Source organism: Lissotriton helveticus, chromosome 6 (genome assembly GCF_964261635.1).
Source record: "Lissotriton helveticus chromosome 6, aLisHel1.1, whole genome shotgun sequence".
In the NCBI taxonomy this organism is placed as follows: domain Eukaryota; kingdom Metazoa; phylum Chordata; class Amphibia; order Caudata; family Salamandridae; genus Lissotriton; species Lissotriton helveticus.
Window position 1 is genome coordinate 115,229,924 of NC_136067.1, and position 22,661 is coordinate 115,252,584.

The following is a 22,661-nucleotide window of genomic DNA, read 5'->3' on the forward strand; positions in this document are numbered from 1 at the left end:
AATTCATTTGGGTGGATTTTGTTCATTCACTGTAGTGTAACATTGCACTATCATCCTCATTGCTCCCCGTTGGCCAAGGCAGTTTTGGTTTCAGGAGCTCCTTCTGCTCTCTCAGCAGCCTCCACTTCGTCTCAAACCGACAGTGTCAATGTTAACAAGAGAGGGAGGCCAGATCCAACATCCGGATCCTCAATCACTGCACTTGCACGCTTGGCTCCTGACTTCCTAGAGTTCAAGGATCTTAACATCTCCTCAGACTGTAGGGCGATCTTATCTCAGGCCTGTGCGCAAAGTACCATCAAGACATATTGTTTTAAGTGGAAACGATTCTGCTCATGGTGTGGAGAAAATAATGTTCATCCACTTCAAGCTCCTCCTGAAGCCATCCTTCCATATCTGCTGTCTTTAGCTAGGGCTGGACTAGTTTTTTCGTCCATTAAGGTGCATCTGGCGGCGATATCCAGGTTCAGGAAGAGTTCCAACAAACCATCCTTATGTTCATCATCTTTCATCAAACAATTCCTTAAGGGGCTATTCCGAGCTTTTCCACCAGTTCGTCCGCCTCCTCCTGAGTGGGATCTTAATATTGTTCTCTCTCAACTTCTAAAAAGGCCTTTTGAACCTATTCACAAGGCGGAGCTAAAGTTTCTAACTTGGAAAGTGGCTATCTTTCTGGCTCTCACTTCAGCCCGCAGAGTCAGTGAGATACAGGCCTTCACTATTGCACAGCCTTTCTTACAATTCTCTAAAGACTTTGTTACGCTTAGAACCAACCCAAGATTCATTCCAAAAGTACCAACTCAATTCCACATCAATCAACCGGTCAAGCTCAAAACTTTCTTCCCGGATGCTAAAACTCCGGCGGAGAAGGTTTTACATTCTCTGGATGTGAAACGGTGCCTGAAGTTTTATCTTCAAAAAACAAAGGACATCCGCAAATCTAATCAACTTTTTGTTGCTTATGATCGAGCCACCTTGGGTCAAGCTGTGACAAAGGCAACTATAGCTAGATGGTTGTCTTCTACGATTATCTTCTGTCATGACAAAGCAAACAAACCTTTAACAAGAAAGGTTAAAGCGCATTCCACCAGAACAATGTCGGCGTCAACGGCCCTTTTCGCTGGAGTGACGCTGGAGAACATTTGCCGAGCTGCTACGTGGAAAAGTGTGCACACTTTTACGAAGCACTACTGTCTGCAGTCGGCAGCTCATGATGATACAGCAGTTGGAGAAGCGTGCTGCAGCATCTTCTTCACTAAGGTTAGACTCTTTATAGTCTTTTCTTATTCATTTGACTGTTTTAAGCATATACATTTCATTATGATGTTTTAGCATTTTCATACGCTATCCTATATGTAATGTACTTATGAAGGTTTTTGATGCATATGTTATGTAAACAAGTTTGTGCTCTATTACCTTCCTGGTTGTGAGGGGGTTTATATGATTTATCTTGTCTCCCACCTTCCTCTAACGACAGATATGATGTCACTGATTGCTACTCTGATTCAGTGCATGTGAATCTATGAAAGTTACCCCAATACTGGATAAGAAAACAAGTTACTTACCTGTAACTACGGTTATCCAGTATTGGTGTCTTTCATAGATTCACATGCACCCACCCTCCTCCCCTGCACGGCAGTTATGTTTTATGGATACTCATTCTTACTTGTGCTGGGAAAATCTGAGGAGAACTGCCTGAGCTGGGAAGGTTCTAGAGGGTGAGGACAGCTGATTGGCTGAGGCTACTATTTCAGGTCTTTTTTACATAATGATGTAGATAGGCTGCTACGTGTTGGGGCCTAGTTAGGCCTTTAGGCATTTCCAGCCTACTACAAGAAATTTTTAGGCACTGCTATTGTATATATTTTTACCGTGGGACTCCCGCCTCGACGACGGGGATTGATTCAGGCATGTGAATCTATGAAAGACACCAATACTGGATAACCGTAGTTACAGGTAAGTAACTTGTTTTCTTAGCATAGCAGATATGGAGATGGGCTATACCACTAAAGATCTTCCTCTTAGCCCAACACGTCCCAGGAATACAAAGCACTATGGCATATCTGCTAAGTCAAGGGGGAACGAGTGGCAACTTCATCCACAAGTTCTTCATCCGTTCTTTCAAATGTGGGGACAACCTCAAATTGACCTCTTTGCCACCCACAAAAACGCAAAATGCCCAAACTTTGCCGCCAGATACCCACACCCATTGTCCAAAGGCAATTCGATATGGATGAACTGGTCAAAACTATTTGCGTATGCTTTTCCTCCTCTCCCACTACTTCAGTTAGTGGTATGCACACTTCAGTAACATTCTCTGACGCTCATCCTCATCGCTCCAACTTGGGCCAGACAACTGTGGTACACCACGCTGTTGCAAATGTCTGTAGTACCACACCAAAAACTAAACCTATCTCCACGCCTATTAACGCAGAACCATGGAGAGATGAGACACCCGGACTCAGCTCAGCTCAACCTAGCGATCTGGCTCCTGAGGTCATAGTTTGGTTACCTCAACCTTCCTCCAAAATGTATGACCGTTATCAAAGAAGCTAGACGCCCCACTACTAGAGCATGTTATGCTGCTAAGTGGAAACGGTTTGTCATATACTGCCAAAACAACCAAATTAATCCTTTAGGCGTGTCTATTCAACACATCATCGGATATTTATTACACCTTCAAAAGTGTAACTTAGCCTATACATCTATCAGGGTACACCTCACGGCCATTGCGGCATACTTACAAAATAGACATCATCTATCTCTTTTCAGAGTACCAGCTATTAAAGCTTTCATGGAAGGACTCAAAAGAATAATTCCTCCCAGAACACCACCTGCACCAGTGTGGAATTTAAATGTGGTCCTCACAAGGTTAATGGGACCTCCCTTTAAACCATTACACAAATGTGAATTGCAATTCCTAACCTGGAAAGTAGCTTTCCTAGTAGCAATTACTTCTCTCAGAAGGGTTAGTGAACTACAAGCATTTACCATTCAAGAACCCTTTCTGCAAATGCATCATAACAAAGTGGTTCTTCGTACTAATCCAAAATTCCTTCCTAAAGTCATTTCACCATGCCCGTATTTTCCTCGCAGCCTCAAACAGTCGCAGAAAGAGCTCTACACACCTTAGACGTCTGTGTCTGAGGGCGCAAAAAGAGGCAAGCTACAAGAAACTGCTGGCAGCGGTGGGGGTGGTGCCTATATATCTGTCCACTTCGTCACTTCTGGGGCAGTATGGAACCAACGTGGAGCTGCACAGCACCACCTAGTGGTATGCGGAAACACTGTTAGGGAAAAGTTTTGGGAGTATTTGAAGGTGAGGAATCTACAGTTAGATAGATTAGCCACCAGAAAGAGTGTTACTGAAGGTAAGTAACGTGTTCCTCGTGAATATCCAAGGCACCAGACTGAATCCATATACTTAAAATATTTGATAGAGACTTCTAGCAGCGGATTCTTTACCTTCGAATAACCCACAGGCATCAGACTGGATCCAGATTTTTTTTGTGAGCAGTACCCCTGCACTCCAGTAAGTGATGTTGATAGGTTTCCGCGTCATCGTTCACGCTGGAAGTTACATGAATGGTGCCTATATAGGCGCCATCCCAGTTCGCTGACATCAGTTCTTTTCGTGACACGCTAGTCAGGGCAAATTCGGAGAAGGGCTACTCGCAGTCTTTTATGACTGACTCTTTTAATGTTATTGTCAAATAATGTTTTGAGATGTTGTCTCCTGGTGTGACAGGTATGTCCCAAGGAAAGCTTGTCAAGTTTGTGTTGCCTGTCACCGACAATTGTTGGTGACGAACCCACACCACGTCTGTCTTGGACTGGAGCGCAACATTTACTCCAGGACCTGCGCCGATTGACACTCCATGCACCCTGTAGAAAACAGCCCCTTTTTGACAGGGTCACACCTACTTTTTGGCCTGGTATTTGAACTGATTTTGACTGGAAATGCACTGGGTTAATGCAAACTCGGTCCCCAGTGCCAGATCTCTTTCCGAAAACTGTGCAATTGTAGCCCAATTGGCAATGCCTTTAGCACCCTGTGTAAGTCCCAAGTAAATGGTAGTACCTAGAGCCTGAGGTACTAAAGAGGGTCACTAAAGGACTGCAGGATGAGTTTTGCCACCCTAAGGGACTCCTAACCAAGCACAGGCAGACTGCCATTGCAGGCTGCGTGTCTTGGTGCAGACAAAAGTGAAAGCACAACATGGCTCACATCCGTGTGTATGAAAAGTGTGTTGATTGCGCACTTCGTGACATCAGAACAGTATGAAAAGTTTTTAAACTAGTAATCGCGATCAGTGTGCTACACCCTAGTAATCATTGCCTGGTTAATTCTGAACTATCAACCTAAGAGGCCAAGTCCCAAAGGTGGCTTGGATAGGGTGTGCACCATTACTGTGAAATATGTTATTACATGATCAACCAATTAGATAAACATATTAATGATATGTTCAAACCAAAATATATTTATTCCAATCCAACAATACCAGTCTGTAAATTTGCAGGCAAGTCAATTTTTCACTTTCAGAATTTTTTAATTCTCATACCACGTCACAGAATACGCTTCGGGCAATTAAGTTGCACGTTCACCAAATTTTTCACTGGGGGATATTAGTGTTAAGAGACACTTTAGATTTCAGTTTGTCTTAGTTTGAAGTTTTGCTTGCTTCATCAACAACTTGGTGATGAGAGATAATTATGGCATGTTCCAGAGCATTTGGCAAACGCTTTCAGTTTTGTTTGGAACACAGATTCATGGTGTGACAAGACAATGTTATTCACACCTTTTGAATAGAGATATGGATCTCATTTGTTTCTTCTTTCATATGCTATTTTACTGCATTTTGGTTTATTCTACTATCTCCTCCACAACCTTCCGCATGTTTGGCACACACTCAGTAGCTTATTGTACTTGTGTATTTTTTCACACCTGTACGTTGAAGTTTGTTTGATTTATGTTTTTCCTAGAGGCCCTTGACGGAGCTACAGCATTATACCCACAGGACGTAGTCATATACGGGGCATAGTGACCCCAGGGGAAAGTAGCACATTGGCTACTACCCTACACTCCCCTAATGCCCCTAAATCTAGTATTTAGGGTAGCCCCTGGTACCAGGAAATCCAATCTTGCTATCCAAAAGAAGTAATAAAGAGCTGCGAAAAGCAAGAACTGTTGAAGAAGCAACTGACTTAGCGCCTTCCCTGCCCGCCTGTCTGCTGTTCCCGATGATCATGCCAAAGTTGACGCACCCTGCAAGCAGCTGTGCCTCCAAAAGCCTCTGAGGACTGCCAACACTTCTGCTAAGACTCAGGAACTCCTGTGGAACAGCGTATCTGCTTCCCTGCACCTTTCAGGTACCTAAGAAAGAACTGTGAAGCGCCTGGACAGCGTAAACCTGACAACGACCAGCTCCATTGCATCCGTCGCTTCAAGCCCAAGTTCTCATGGGCCAAAGGTGCCAGCATGGTTCACCAGGCTTCCAAAGACAAAGCCTGCTTTGGACATGCCCCCTCTGGACTTCCTGAAACCGCATGCAGCCTCTGCTTGCAGGCCTCCTCTACTGTGACTGCTCTCGGTCGGGGCGAACAGATATTGATTGACTACCACCAGACTTATATAATCCAGATAACCTAACTGAGCTGATAGGCATACAAGTGTTACCTACGGAAATACCCTGTTCAGTGAGTAGACCAGAAGAAAATGGGAAGAGGCTACACCACTTGGCCAATAACATATGCACCTTGCTGTACACACCTCTTAGTGATGAGAGGCGGGCGAATTTGGATGACTATTTTGGCCCTTCTATCTTATTAGATCTAGGCAAGGGAGGGACTGGTTTATACCCTGTAAGACCCAGTAATAAGGAGGAGCAAGGGAGAAGGCAGCGCATATCTAGACCTTTGAAAATCATCTCCTGGAATATCGCGAGAATCTCCTCAAAACTTGAGGATGAGAGTTGGTTAAAGTATGTAAAGACCTTCAATATTATCAGTATCCAGGAAACATGGGCGAGGGAGTATATTGAGTTATTCCCTTAATGTGCATGCAATCGCCTCGCCTGCCGGAAGAGCAAAGGGAGGCCTGGCGACTTTGATCTCTGTAAAGTATGGGTCTAACAATGTCAAATCTGTAGTTAACTCACCATGGTACCAATTGATCTTGATCTCAAATCTGTTACAGGTAAAAATTCTTTTAATCAACTGGTACTATAATGTCTTCGATTCAAATAGATGTGACGTCATTGTAAATGTCAAAGAGAAAATTGAGAAAACTATGGGGATGTGGCAACCCTCGTGCATCTATTGGGTCGGGGATTTTAACTGCGCATTATGCAGGCACAGTGCAGAAAAAGTATGTGGGCTAACAGATACTGATGGTCAACCCGTAACCCATTTTTTACATACACCGCAGGGAGATGCCTTAAATGATATTATCATTACAAATAATTTGTGTTTTATGGATACACTGGTTAGCAATTCTGAAATTCTCTTTCCCACCTATATGGGTAGAGGAAAGGGAAGCGTTATTGACTTTATGTTAATATCTAAAAACTCGGCCTCCTTGGTAGATGGTTTTGGAGGTGGTGCCAAATAACGCTAGCGACCACAATCCGCTCACTGCCTCATTAAATGTAGTTGCTTAAGAAAAGGAGGGTGATGCTCGCCCCCTTCACTACATCTCAAATCAAGGTGTGAGAATAAAATGGAATAAGACAAATTCCATTAAATTTGAGGAGAAAACGGTTAAGGCAAATTTACATAAGATCTTGGAATGCCTAGAGCATGACTCCTCCACCCCCCCTCAATACCCCCCTTAAACGGTTGTGCACGGATTCCAGGAAATTTGTAGAGACATAGCAAATAACTTGAGAAGCTCGTTGGCATTAAGGGAACCTAAGGGCATCAAATGGTTTGATGCCAAGTGTACAAGGGTCCAGAAGGACCTAAAAAAGGCTCTACATACCAGCCCACGAGATCAAGCTCTTATTAGGAATGCAAGGCAGTCCTAAAAGCTTATAGTTACACAGAGGAAACATGTTTTAAGGAAAAGGGCTTGGGAGGACCTAGAGAGAGCAGGTGCGCTAAGGGACTCTAAAAGCTTCTGGGAGATAGTAAATCGGCCCTTGTTCTCCGAGGACTCATGGGCCATGGATACTTTAATACCAGGCGATATTTGGGAATCCCATTATACAAAAATATTTAATCCGCACGGCATTACTAACTTGGAAATAAGTCAGGAGGTCCCACTTGACATATTATCTGCTGAACTTCTGAGCTTCTCGCTCCTTGTGAGCAAGGTGGAGGAGGCTCTCAACAAAGGTATATCCTTAAAAGCCCCTGGCCCGGATGGGGTGCCCCTGGATTTATTTAAGAGTAACCATCAACTTTGGGCACCCCTCCTGACAAATGTCTTTAGAGCTGTAATAACTGGTCCAATCCCAGTATTATGGAAAGAGGCCATAGTGGTCCCTGTGTATAAAAAGGGAAAGAAGGAGGATCTTTAATTGATGCCACGGTCAAGGTGTTAGGGAGGGTGATATTAGCGCGTCTTGAGACGTGGGCAGATTCCAAAGGTATGATATCCCAAACACAATATGGTTTCCGAAGAGGCATGGGGGCAAATGAACAGTCCCTAAATCTAGCACTGATCATGGGCAAATACATGAAGGCAAGGAAGGGGTCCCTACATCTTGCCTTCATGGACTTGTCCAGCGCCTTTGATACGGTCAATAGGGATAAAATAAACTTGGGACATGATGTGGGTCATGGGTTTTGAGAAATCCCTGGTCACTTTATTACGTAGGCTGCTTGCATCCACCACAGTGTCTATACGATATGGTCCAGGGGGTGAAAGAACGGGGCCCATTATCTCTACAGAGGGAGTACGTATGGGGTGCATACTGGCCCCCTTCCTCTTCCTCTTGTACACTAAAGGTCTTGAATCTGCCCTGAAAAGCGAGGAGTTAGATCTGCCAAGAATAGGAGGGAAATTAATTCCGGTGTTGTCATATGCGGATGACACGGTTTCAATGGCCTTAACCGCTAACAGCCTACAGAAGTCATTGAATGTTTTTAATACATTTATGTCAGCCTTGGATCTAAAGGTAAATTTCAATAAATCTTATATTATGGTCTGTGGTCCTAGTCAGACCAAATCAAGAAAGTTTATGGTAAATGATAAGAAAATTGACAAGGTTTCAAATTTTAACTATTTGGGGAATGTTTTTAATGAGAAATTGAATTGGGCACAGCGTATCACATCCAGGGTCCAGAACACTAGCCGTGCAGTGGAGGGTCTCTTCAGCTTTCGAGTAAATTGGGCCATAAGCCGGTAGTAGAACTTATTACCTTATATAGATCAAAATGTTTGTCTATTGCCACATATGGGGCGGGAGTATGGGAATACTATCAAAGCACAAAACTCCAGTTATTAGAGAATAACCCCCAGATTCATCATGCTCATGTTTTGCGAGTCCTTAATAGCAATTTTTAAGGAATCGCTATTAAAGACTCGCAAAACGGGATTCATGTAGAAATCGCAATAACATCGATTTCTACTGCTTCCTTATTTGCGATTCGCTAATTGCTAATTGCTAATAAGAAATGGCTTTCTCTTCTAAAGGTACATAGGAATGAATGGGGAGTCATTCCTTATTTGCGATTAGCAATTAGCGATTCGCAAATAAGGAAGCGATTTCAAGGGTGCCAGGGTGTTCAAAGGACACCCTGTAGCACCCCTGAAGTGCTAATGTACACTGGTGTTGCGCGCACACATGTCCAAAGGACATGTGTGTGTGTAACATACAACTTAGAAAAATGCACTAAAGTGCATTTTTCTAAGTTTTCGCTATTTACCACGTAGTTAGACTTTGCAGTAAATACCGGCCCCAGATTGCGAATTCGCAATTTTAAAATGGTTCATGAATTGCATTTAAGGAATCTCAAATTGAAATTCCTTAAATGCAATTGTTCGCAATTTAGCGATTTATAAAAGTGCGATTTTTGCATTTGGGATGATGAATCCCAAATGCAAAAATAGCGCTCGCAAAGGGCCAGATTCTCAGAATCTGGCCCTTTGCGAGTCGAATTTGCTTTCATGAATCTGACTGTATGTTCCTAAAGAGACTACTGATGATCCCCCAAAGTGCCCCTTCAGCATTTTGTCATTCTGACTTAGGGGTTGATTTTATTTCGGATCGGATTAATATCGCCCCATTAATCCTCTGGGCGAAAGTTTGGCGGTCAGAAGACTTAATGCTAACAAAAGAGATTGTTAGAGAATGCATGATGTTGGACAATGCCAAGGCCATTCCATGGCTCAGTTATGTAAAGGGAAAATTCAAAGAAATAAGCCTTGGGCATTATTATGACAATCCGGACAGCATAGACTAAAATGCTAAACAAACCATTAAAAATGCATTTCGCAATGAGCATGATAAACCCAGGAGGATAGTTGGGCTGCACCCATACATTAACCAGCGCTTTTTGCATCCCCAATTTTACCTGTCCTTCACCACTAACACACATTTTAGATTTTTCTTGGCTAGATTTCGGCTCTGCACCATACACTTTTTAATGGCCTTCCCCAAACAGGCCGGTTGGTGCAATAACCTCTCTCCTTGTCCGTGCAACAATTCAACAAAACAAAGCACCTTGCAACTTATTCTGTTCTGTGCACTTTATAGGGATCCAAGGGCCCGGTTCCTTATTCCTTTTTTTAAAAAAAAGCTTGTCCTTGTAACTACCATGAGGGTTTTGATCTTTTATTATCCTTATTGAATGAAGCAATTTGTACTGTAGTCATACATTTTATCAGGAATGCTTTCATAATAAGGAAACGGTATGAATCATAAACAAAACTGACGTCTCCCATTTATATTTGTAGAATTTTAGAGTTCTGTATTCTAATAATTTTATGATAAATTGTGGTTTATTTGAGTCAAATAACATTTTATTGTATTAACTTGACATTAAGTATTTGTATATATTGTGTACGAATGTCTTACTTTTATGGTTTATTTAAACCAAATAAAGTTATTTGACTGACTGACGGCTCTCGGTGACGAAACCAGATGCCTAAAGACACCTCTGCACCAGTCTCCCAGGGCCCATGGAGAAGAGGACGTCCCCGAGCATCGTGAGGACCTGAACCCCCCTATTGGTTGAGCCCAAATGGCCTCCCAGTCCAAATCTGCAGTGTCTTTTCATGAAGACCGATCCCCATTGATTATTATTGGGCACCCAACCCTGTATTGCACCTCTGAACCCGGCCGCTACAGGGCCGCCCGGTGTGACATCTAGGTGCTGCCTTGGACCTTGCCCCATACTCACCTTAAGTCCAGGAGATTGGTCTCGCAAGTTGATATACTCTACATGTATGCCGTAGTTTTTCTCCGTAGGATAACACTGCAGAAATTGCCCAAAGTGTCGAATTTTGAAGTGCAAAATGATATCTATCTCGTAACGCACTTACCTGATCGTATTGATTCTGGTGGCAAAATATATATAGAGGTATGTGTTATTTTCATGAATTGCTGTGGATCTCCTTATTGGGTCGTGTTCATCAAGTTTAACACTCCTCTCTGATAAGCCTAAGGCCGCTCTGCCACACTACACCTTCGAAGAGTACCTTGGAATTGCTAAGCAAGCCCCCGTCCACTCATAAGGGAATACCTGTACTTTGCACAGTATACCTCTTTTAGGTATACCATATAAGGAGCCAGATTCATGCACACCCCAAGGTCTTGAAGGAACAAACTCTCAAGCTTCTTGCTGCTCAACGTGCAACGCTGCAACGTTTTTGATCCCAGTCAAGAGGAAGGTCCTGGGATTGGTCGCAGAGCCACTCCAAATGATCATTATCACAACTGAAGCGGTCTGGGCATTCAGGTAAGTTCCACACACGGAAGAAGAGTAAGAAGTCGAAGAGGTCATAGACTTTACCTTGTCTGTTTAAGTCACCCGATGAGGGAGTGTCGGCATTTGAGGCCTAGCTCCGTGGTTGAGCTTACGCTAGGGCTGTCTCCATGCCTCCCTGAGTTTCCTGAAGCCGAAGCGACCCCCTCGCAACATCGTTAATTTTATGAGGCGATGCATCTCATAGTTGAGCGGCCCGTCCCCACTGGAGCGCCTTTGGGCTCCTCGGGCATAGGTGGGCCCCTATTGGTCTTCTGCCAGTGGGTTTGCCCCCCTGCACCAGTCCGGCCCCTTGGATCCACGGATGCCTACTGACGGTGTAGTCACCATACTCATCCCCGACTCTGACACGGAGCCAAAGACAGTACCCGCAGGCCTCGTGGGTCAGGTAGCCAGTGGTTGGGCAAGTCCACCACCCTCCTGGCAGCCGCAGCGTCCAAGACCCTTTACTTTTCACCTCTGACCATTGTGGACACCCAGTGGGAGGCAGGCTAAGCCATCACCTGCAACACTGGAGGTCGATAACATCCGATCGCTGGGTTCTCCAAATTGTCCAAATGTGCTATTCCCTCACCTTTCTGACTCCTTCATCCTCCCATGCCATGCACGTGTGGCAGACTGATGGAGTGCCATGCCCAATTTCTCTATCGGGAAGTGGTGGCTCTGTAAACCAAGGGAGCCATAGAGAGGGTGCCATCATTAGAAGTTGATCGTGGTTATTATTCACACTAATTTCTGGTGCCCAAAAAGGACGGAGATCCTCATCCTATCCTAGACCTGTGCCCTCTTAATTTCTTCCTGAAAAAGGAGAAATGTAAAATGCTCACGCTGGCTCATGTCTTGTCAGCCCTGGACCTGGAAGACTGGATTGAGGCGTTAGACTTGCAGGTCACCGACGTTCATATCCCCATCCTGTCTGCCCACAGACCTTACCTGCTGTTCACAGTGGGCCATGAGTATTTTCAATTTGCCATTCTCCCTTTTAGCCTGACAAGCACCCCTGTGGTGTTCACCAAGTTGAAGGTAGGGATTGCAGCTTTTCGGCAGAGACCCCTATTTTGACGACTGGCTGTTGAAGGTGGGCTCGCACCAGCAGTCATCCCCCTCTCCTGACTACGGCGGACTGATTGAAAGCCTTTCTACCCTCCAGCAAGGAAAGGTTAGTGCAGATGTCCACGGATAACACAACCACCATGTGGGACTGCAACAAACAGTGTGAGGTGGGGTCATGGCCTCTGTCAAGAGGTCCTGTGTCTCTGGACATGGCTGGAACATCAGGCATTTCCCTGGTGGTTGTTGGACTTTGCCCTTCTGGCAGGTTCACCCCTAGACTTTTTGCTTTTAAGGGTGACCTGGTGATGGTGATTTTTGGGTTCTGCGCACTTTCACTGTGTCCCAGTGGAAAGTGCGTGCGCACTTTGAGTGCATGTGATGAGATAGGCCTGCCCTCCCATAGGAATGCATGGGGAATGTATGTGTCCCTGGTAGTTCCTGACGTGTGGGGTGTACAGTCTCGAGTCAGGTATGTGCGGACTCGTGTGATTGAATGCTGCGAAATGATGTATGCGGCGTGTATGTGTCTAGTGTGGAAGTGCCACTTCTAGACATGGTTGTGTGTGTGCTGTGAGAATGCTGGTGCGTGATTGGCTGAAGCTGGCTGGGGAGCCTGGCTCCAAGAGTCTGTGTGGGTCTGCCCCGGTGGTGAATGGAGAGATTAGCATGCTGATGTGAGGGAGGGGCTGCACCTGGGTCCTGAATAGGGCTGGGCTTTCCCCACACAATGCTGGCTCCGCCCCCTGTGGTGCGTCTAACGACCCTAGCCTCCCTAGTGAATGAAAAGGGTGGTTGAGCACATCAAGGGTGGTCCAAAACCAGCTGCGACTGGTTTCTCCCCCACCCTGCACCTACAGACAAAGGGATTTACTGTATAAGAAGGGGCTGTGTCCCCTTACAACTGGTTCTCTTCCTGATCCTACTTTGAGGGGGGCTGCTGGGCGCCAGGAGAGACCGCCACTTGGGACTGCCTTCCTGCCTGGAGGGTCCAGTGAGCTGGCCCCTGGCCCAGCCTTGCCCCCCCCCCCCTGCCTGCCTAAAAGAACTTTTGGCTGGACCTTTATTTTGATATTATAGCGCCTGGGAGCGCTGTATCTATTCTCTAAGCGACTGGAAGAGCTTTATTGATACTTCTAGCGCTGGGGGTAGCGCTTGATCACCCATAGCGCTTGGAAGCGCTTTCTTTGCTGTTCCTGGGTCCCTATCGCTCGAGAGCACTGTAATTAGCTGCTAAGCGCAAGGGAGCGCTTTATTTTTCACTAGCGCTTTCAGAGCGCTTTATTGATCTTTAAAGCTGGTGCCCACCCGGCATCGCCCCGCGAAATTGTCCCCGTCGCCGCCCGGCCGAACCGGAAGTCAGGCAGGCCGGGGCGGGACCTTGGGACACCCGGAAGCAGGAAGCAGCAGGAGCCAACCCCGTGTTCCTGCGTGCGACCGCCTGCAAGGCTCACCGTGTGGTGTGGGAGGAGAGCTCCCCACACAGAGATGAGTCCCGCAGATGGAGGGAGAGCCCCGCATCACCAGGGCAACCAAAGAAGAGAGAGAGCCCCACCGTGAGGATAGCTGCCTCGCCAGCAGAGAAGCCGGTGAGTGACGGGCGGAAGGGAGTACTCTGAGAGGCAGAGCCCTCGAGGGCTCCGAGGCACCTTTCCTTCTTGAGTTCTCCAGGGGGAGGGGGCTCCAACCACGCCGCAGTTGCTTCCAGAGCCTGTCGAGGCTCTTCCGACGTCGGGGGCATTTTTGTTTATGCGAGTCCGGGAGGGACTCCAACTACCAGGGGGCATTGAGGCATTGCCACTCGAGTCCTCGAGGGACTCCAACAAGCCGCCCCTTTGTTGTCAGAGCCCCGAGAGGCTCAAACCGCATCTTTGAGCTACGAGCCTGAGAGGCTCTTGGGGGCATTTTATTACCGAGCCCAAGAGGCTCCTGTCCCGCAGTTGTTTCTTCGAGCCCAGGCGGGGGACTCTAACGTGAGCGTGGTGGAAGAGGCTCAGGGGGCAATCATTGGTTCAGAGCCTGGAAGGCTCCAACGTTGGCCCCAGCATTTTCACACAGCTGCCCAGCACTTCGTGGGCAGCTGCTACGTGTAGGCCCCCCCTGACATTGGGACACAGGGCATCCTAGCCCCAACAAGGCCAGCTGGCCTAGGGACTGCCACAGGTGGTGGCTTATGCGAGTTTTGCGCTATTGTGTTTCTTACACCTCTGAATGTATGTTATGCATCATGTGTTTTCCTTCCCTGCACCTCTGAATGTTTTTAGGCATCATGTGTAATGTGCTTATACCCCTACAGGTATTGTGATACTTAGGTGGTTGTTTATCTCCTAGTACAGGTGGTGCTAGTGAGGTCCTGGTTCCCTGCGTGACCTGTTCCTAGGGTGGGTAGGGTTGCGTAGGTGGTACTTACCTGTTACCAGTAATTACTGGTTTATTTATTTATTTATTTGCAGGTTTGTATAGCGCTAGGAATAGACTCCCAGGGGAGTATCTCCGCGCTTGTGACAGCCGGCATTGAGGGACTATGGAAGGTAGCAATGAATTTATAGAGTTGGTTCAGACTATTAACCTAGATACAAAATAAACAAGCATTTACAATGCAATGGTCTCGGCAATATTATAGGTAGAGCTATTGGTATTGCTCATTATTTTTTTATCTTGTTTGTATCCCTAAATAAATGGCATTGTCATTTCTATGGGCATTAGCTTTTTTTTTGCATATGCGATACCTATTGCATTAGCAGAGAGAGAGTGAGGTAGTGAGATAGAGAGAGAGTGAGGTTTTGAAATAATAGAGAGTGAGGTATTGAAATAGAGAGAGAGTGAGGTAGAAAGAGAGTGAGGTAGTGAGATAGAGAGAGTGAGGTAGTGAAAGAGTGAGGTAGTGAGGGAGAGGGATGTTGTGAGGTAGTGAGATATAAGCATAGAGTGATGTGATGTAGTGAGATAGAGAGAGAGGTAGTGAAAGAGAGTGAAAGTGAGTTAGTGAAATAGAAAGTGAGGTAGTGAGAGAGTGATTGAGGTAATGAGTTAGAGAGAGAGGGAAGTTGTGAGCTTGTGAGCTAGAGAGTGAGGTAGTGAGAGAGTGAGGTAGTGATGTTTTGAGAGAGAGAAGTTGTGAGATAGTGAGGTCGTGAGATAGATAGAGTGGAGTAGTGAGCTAGAGAGAGTGATGTAATGAGAGAGAGAGTGAGGTAGATAGAGAGTGAGGTAGTGAGAGACAGAGAGAGTGAGGTAGTGAAAGAGTGAGGTAGTGAGGGAGACACAATAAGACAGTCTACTGTTCCTCCTGCATTATCCGAGGATAAGGTTTTGGTGACTAAGAAACCTTTCATACACAATTTTAAATAAAGTGGGGTTACATCAAATAAATACCACTGGTTTAAAAAAAATGTATATAGATTTTTTGCGCAAACTTAAAAAAGATTAAATAAACTAAGGTTTGCATAATTGACCTGCCAATTAAAAAAGTAGTACAAGGCTTCTATTCCGACACTTTCCCAGGATTGCGAAGTGGAGCAACAGTGGGTATTACAGGAAAAGAGCTACCAGATTACATGCTTTTTCAGTAAAAGCTGAGATATGATATCCTAGTGAGCGTGTGTCCTCAATCTCTGGGGCTTAATACCTTTACTTCAGCTAGTCCACAGCAGTCCACATGCTGTTTGCAAGCCATGCGGACCGATTGGTAACAACTGCGGTTAGCACAAATGGCTGATGCATTAAAAGAGTGCATTTGGCAGGTGTGCTGACAGAGACTAAGATGCCTGCTTTGCGACAGAGCTCCCACTCATAGTCCCATATCCCTGCCCGCCCTGGTGATCCAGGTGCATGGAGACCTGTGAGGGAAAGAAGCCCTGAACCACAAATCCACCTTCCAAGAATGGAAAGAAAGGTACTGAGGTTACTGAGGCGCCGTCCTACAGCCCTACACCAGACCACTATCATTTCAATAGCTGTGTAACCAGGGGTGGCAGCCACGGACATTAAACAATCCATCTGCGCAAATGTGAATTTACATTTAATTCTGGATGAGCCCACCGCACTTTTAAATAAGGTAGAGGGTTGTTTCTGTCACTGCATCTGCGAGTAGCCCCCCACCCGTCCGACATGTATTTTGCTGTTTCTGTAGGCTTACTAAAACAGCTCGCCAGCCCCCGGCTATGGCGGGTCGGTGGGCCGCTTCCTCGTTCGAGACACGGACGGGGGGGGGGGGCGCGGAAAAGGAGACAGCGGGAGGGAGGGTGGGGGGGGAAAGGAGACACGGACAGCGTTGAGGGGGTCTCTCTAAGCATGGCCCATAGGTGAGTCCGAGCAGTGACTTTACATTGTAGGCTTACTAAAACAGCTCGCCAGCCCCCGGCTATGGCGGGTCGCTTCCTCGCTCTCGGGCACCTTCCCAGCGCCTGGCAGCCTCGGGCTGCTGCAGGCACAGCAAGCTAAAAATCTGTGCTAAGCATAGTGTGCCGTCCGACATGTATTTTGCTATTTCTGTTATTGCATCCAGAGGGTGGGTGGGGGAGGTGGTGAGTCTCTCAAACGTCCGTGGGCAATTTAATTAAGGGTGTGGCTTAAAAACACAAACGCTAAAAATCTGTGCTAAGCATAGTGTGCCGTCCGACATGTATTTTGCTGTTTCTGTTATTGCATCCAGAGGGTGGGTGGGGGAGGTGGTGAGTCTCTCAAACGTCCGTGGGCAATTTAATTAAGGGTGTGGCTTAAAAACACAAATGCTAAAAATGTGTGCTAAGCATAGTGTGCCGTCCGACATGTATTTTGCTGTTTCTGTCACTGCATCTGCGAGTAGCCCCCCACCCGTCCGACATGTATTTTGCTGTTTCTGTAGGCTTACTAAAACAGCTCGTCAGCCCCCGGCTATGGCTGGTCGGTGGGCCGCTTCCTCGCTCTCTGGCACCTTCCCAGCGCCTGGCAGCCTCGGGCTGCTGCAGGCACAGCACACTGCCGCACCCGCATGCAAGATAACTCAAGCAAGCAAGTTAATGGGTACCCCTGCCCCCCAACACCCACTCACACTCACCGCGGGGATCCAGCAACGGATGCAGCCGCAGCAGGGCCTCCCGCCAGTGACGACACTCCGAACTCGGCCCAGGGAACAGCGCACACAGCAGGCTCCACCCAAAGCCGCACGCTCCGCGCTGCAAACGAGTGAAGAGCCGAGAGTGCCCATGCAGGGGAGGCCTTGTCACAGGGCAGTAAGAGGGCAGAAGTAAGGGCGGCATAACCGGGTGTCTGTGGATTGCAGAGGAAGGGCTAAATGAAAGATCGATCCTCACTGCAGACAACAACAAAAATGGCGGCCTCAAGGTTCCGATTTTTTTCGGATTCGGGGGCGTGGTTTTGCTGATTTGAGTGACAGACAACGTCACTGTCTAAAGAACAGCAAAATTTACGCCCCCGAATCCGAAAAAGATGGGGCTTGTTTGGAGTGACGCATCTCTCCTCCAATGGCTGGCCTCCTTTTAGGAAGCCAGCCAATGAAGGAGAGACAGGGCAGGGAGGCGGGACCTTCTGCGCTACTAAGAGTCATTAAATCTCTGGCCTAAGACTGCGCAAGCGCAGCCTTTTAGGCCTTCGACCTAAAAATGCTCAGCTGAGATTAACTAAACAAAAAAGTTTTCAATTTCTTCCTGAAAAGGAGATGGTCGGGGCATTGTCTCAGTAAAAGTGGGAGCGCGTTCCACAAATTAGGGCCCACCACAGACAAGGCCCTACCACCCAGTCTAGTTCTACTGATCTTAGGTACATTCAGTAGCAGCTGTTCACTAGACCTAAGGGTACGGGTAGGAGCGTATGGAACACATATTCTGGCCCTAGATCATGAAGACCTTTATGAATGATACAGCAGGTCTTGAACTTCACTCGCTGACGTATGGACAGCCAGTGAAGTCTATTCAATAAAGGTTTAGATGGAGATCTGGGGGGGGCATTAAGCACCAGCCTAGCTGCTGTATCCTGCACTACCTGCAGACGATCTAGTACCTCTTCATTTGTACCTACCAGGAGACCATTGCAATAATCAAGACGGCTGATTACTAGAGCCTGAACTAAAGTTCTCCTATGGGAGTCAGGGAGGAAAAGGAATATCCTACGAAGGAGTCCTATCATGTGGGAACAAGATCCCACAATGTTATTGACATGCTGCTTCATAGTCAATGGTTGTGTGCTAATTTGTGCTACAGTGATTTTACATTCTATGTTCTAAGTGCTAATTCTACCTAGTGCTAAGTTCTAAAAGTGCTGATTTCTGACAGTGGTCCAGGTGGCCCTGTCTTGTACATATCCCCTGTAAGTTCTGCCCGTGCCTGTTGGCACATTGTAAAGTGTGTGTTTTTATCTAATGTGTTTTGGTGTAATACAAAGGCTATTTTTATATATAACCTTGTGTGGAGTTTCCTTTGTGGTGGGCCTTGGGTGTTGTTGCTGGGGTGCGTGCGCAAACACTTAACTCACATTGCCTCCGAGTTTAGCCTTACTGCTCGTGCTACGTTACCAAGGGGGTGAGCAGGGGTTATCTTGGCATCTAACTCCCTTGCCCTGACGTGGAAGTGGTGGTCTCTGACTGACTTTGGCGCAAGCCCTGGCCAGCCAGGGATCCCATTTCTAACAGTGGTTCAACACCTAGCAGACTCTGAACAACAGATTGGGCGAACTCATCTAAAGATGCCTTGCGCATCACAAGTGGCGTCTCCTATCGGAGGTGGTGCAAGGTCACTTTCAGCAGTGGGAGAGCCTTGTTAGGTCTGTTCTCCACCGTTGAGAACGCGCAATGTTAGCAGTTCTGCGCACAGGAGGTTCCAAGAAAGCTCTTGCTCAGAGACGCCTTTCATCACGAGTGGAGCTCCAGCCTTCTGTACGCCTTTCCGCCCATACTACCTTCAGCACAGGTTTCCTCCAGCTCCCTTCGTTACACCTCAATTTGGTCTTACTTTTCTAATGTGCATATGAGTTGCTTCATAACTGCCTTCTTAGGGTTCTCACCATCAAGACATCCTAACTGGTGGCAATTACATCTGCCTAGAGGGTCAGTGAACTGCAGGCACGGTCATCTCAGCCTCAAAGCATTCCTTTTTACACAGACAAGCATCCTTCTTGCCAAAAGTGGTGACCCTGTTGAATGTAGGCCATTCTATCACATTGCCTTCCTTTCACGCTCCGCCTAATCCCTTTATGGTAGAGGAGAGACTCCAACGGCTAGACCCAAAAAGAGCGTTGTCGTTCTACCGTGACCGCACACAACCATTTCAGGTAGACTATAAATTCTTCGCGGCATATATCAAAGCCAAGAAAGTGACTGTAAATGACTCTATCTAGCCGCAGATTCCTTACAACCCACCCATCCTACCTGCCCTGTAGATGGCGTCTGTATAGTCCCCGCACACGTCACTTCTGGGGCGCACGAGCCAAACAACGCTACCTACCGGCACGAAGGGGTACTACTGTTCACCAAAAAAAATACTGATCCAGGCTGATGCCTGGGGATTATTTTAAGGGAAGAAATCTGCTGCTAGAGATAGTCTCTACCAGGTATGGCTTTACAGAAGGTGAGTAACTTGTTCATCTTTTCCATTCTGCTAGATGGCGCTGACTCCATGTCGGATCAGAAAACGTTGCTTCAGTGATTTCACTGGAAACCTAATCACCCATCCCGGTACCCTTACATTGGTTCCTTGTTTTCTGTGACATTCAATGATGATCTGGAGATTGGTATCTTGTTTGAGAGAGGTTCTTAACAAAACGTTTTGTGCTAAATTTGGCACAGTGCTAGGGATCTCTCCTTCCAAGTGTTAAGAGTTCAAACCCTGTAGGGATTGGTATCGTTAGATGACAATTACAGACCCCCCCCCCAAAAAAAAATCTTTGGTACCGGGGTTTGAGCATTTCATGATGGCATGTGGCAGTTGACACATTTGAAAAGCAACAACCTAGGCAACTAATGTCTAGAACACATTAATAATGAAATAAATAAACAATTGGCTAAGACTGACTATAAGACTTGAGTTTTTTATTTGGCAGTTATACAGTTAACAAATCATTAGTATAACACAATCTTAAAGGTTAAAATTTCACACAACAAATTATTTTGCTAAATTTTTTTTATATAAAAACAAATGAAGACACAAGTTAAAAATATGTTTATCTATAGTAGATAAGTGGCGAAAAATGGGTCTCTACGCGCGTTTCGGCGGCCAGCGCCTTCTTCCTGGCGTAGCCACACAAATTCTATAAAGTGAAAATATACATAGATTACATATTTGTAAAATTACACAATACCACAATTATACAGTTAAAAAGGGTTTTAACATCAAGAATTTTAATTTTTACAGCCAGTTAGTCCAGTTTTTAGTTAACAGTTTTATAAAACAACAGTAATTTCCATTGTTCATCTTTATCCATGTCATTTCCTTACACGATCTGTCTTAGTCCAAAAAGACACGTGTCTTAAACCGGAGATTTAAAAGTGGGGTATAGGGCCCCATGATAGAGAATGGCAAGTGATATTTGTGGGTATCCTGTTTCAGTCAATTAAAAAACACTCATTGACGATTAGGCAATTCATAGCAGCCCCAAAAAATTGAGAGGGAAGAGAAGCGAAGGGTCTTTTAAGGGCTTACTATGATGATATATTGATAAGAAAACCAATACATGACAGCGCAGATATCTTAGTTTCCTTTAAAATATTTAAAAAACGGACATAAGGCTTTTATTTCCCCTGCTATAATTGACTTAAAGTTTTCTATTATCTCAGTATATATATCTCTGTAGTACTTACTATGAAGGTCAATTATGAGCACTGGTAAAGACGATTTTCTATTTCTTATGCGAATCTTTTTAGATCAAGTATTGCAGGAGCCTGGGTAAAAGATCATACTTATTATTAGTTTTTTATTTTATATTAGAAAGTTAAACACATGTATTATTTAGTAGTTTTTTACCTGGTTACTAAGAGGACGAGTAGGTAATTCCCGCCGGCCGGAGCCCTTTGTGTGGAGCAAATGCTGGATAAAATTCAAAAGGTCGGAATCCTCCTCAAATGATTTCTAGATATCTATTTTTTAGAGATGGTATAAAGCCAGAATTATATCTATTAATCTTGTTCCTAATAATGATTTCAGTTAGATATAATTTCTTATGCGATGATGAATTTTAGATTATAATAGTCGTGTTGTCTAAATTTGATCTGATCTTACCTATTAACACAGATACTGTTGTTTTCAATTTCTTAAGCCCAGTCAGTGATCTTTGATGTGATCTGGTGCCAAATGCGATGTTTCGAATGGTATCTTGATAGTCCAAAAAGAAGGGGAGGGGAGGCAAGAATTAGATCTATATTTTTATACAGGTAAAGTTACAAAATACCTATGACTCTTCTAATCTTACCAGTGAAAGCGGGTTCTTATATTTCGAAGGTGCGGATGGTGCGAGAAGGATTCTCAAGCATTATAGATAGGTGGGAAAGGTGATATTAAAAGATCTCCCTGCCTGTGGATATAAAGAGGGAGGCATATTAAGTTCCATTTAAATGAATGGAGGGAAAAAGATTCTGCTACCGGTTCATAGCGATTTGTTTTGGTGTAGCGTCTTACCTCAGGATAATCGGCAGGGCTCACTATGTCCGGCGGCAGCGGGATGGGAGAGAAACTCTAGAGGAATTCCTCCAATGGATAAATGCAGCAAACCCCAACCTCCACTTCACTTCCCATATCAGTAATGAGAAAGTGGAATTTTTGGACATCGAAATCATAAATGATGTAGGTACTTTAAAAGTAGATCTTCACACAAAACCTACAGCTAGGAACACATTACTACACTATCGTAGCTTCCACCCAAGATCGCAAAAAAACAGTATCCCCTTTTCCCAGTTCTTACGTGTCGGACGTAATTGTACGAGCCTTAATGACTTTGATAGGCAAGCTGCAACAATGAGAACCAAATTTATCGATAGAGGCTATCCTCATCGTTTAGTGAGAGATTCCTACAAACGAGCACGGTATTATGACCGAGATTGTCTCCTGCGAACTAAATCTCCAAAACCTATTGACCAAATAGTCTGCATAACAAAACACTCGACTGTAAATGAAAAAGTAAAACAAGTTATAAATTCAAATTGGCATATACTAAATAGTAATTGTTCCAATGAACAAAAATTGATGAAGCCACTCTTTGCCCACAAGAGAAACAAAAATATAAAAGAATTCATTGTCCATTCCCGCTTTCAAAATAGTATGCATAAAGATAATTTCAGTCAAAGATCAATCTTAACAAACAATCCAATAAAAGGGACTTTTCCCTGTTCCTCATGTAATTCATGTGGAAATATTTTGCGAGGTGAAGAATTTGAACACAATGATCACAAAACGAAGGCAAAGGAAATGTGGAATTGCAAATCAACCAATGTGGTTTATTTCATACAATGTCCTTGTCTCCTAGGATACGTGGGAGAAACCTCACATATGATTCAGACACGCTTGAACGAACATCGCTCAGCTATAAGAACCAAAAAAATTGCTTGCCCAATGGTGAAGCACTTCATAGAGAAGGGTCACTGTGCTGATGATTTTAAATGGAGAATCCTAGAAAAAATCCACACCCCAGACTCTAAAGGCGGTACAGCTATCCGAAAGAAAAGGGAAGTCTTTTGGATTTTTATTTTTAATACT

At 45.3% G+C, this 22,661-nt stretch overlaps 1 protein-coding gene across 5 annotated transcripts in view; it reads left to right on the plus strand.

The window, feature by feature from the left end:
* Positions 1–22,661, plus strand: part of LOC144762305 (exportin-5-like) — a 2,106,094-nt gene that overhangs the window by 1,915,740 nt on the left and 167,693 nt on the right. The gene's annotated exons all lie outside the window — the stretch shown is intronic.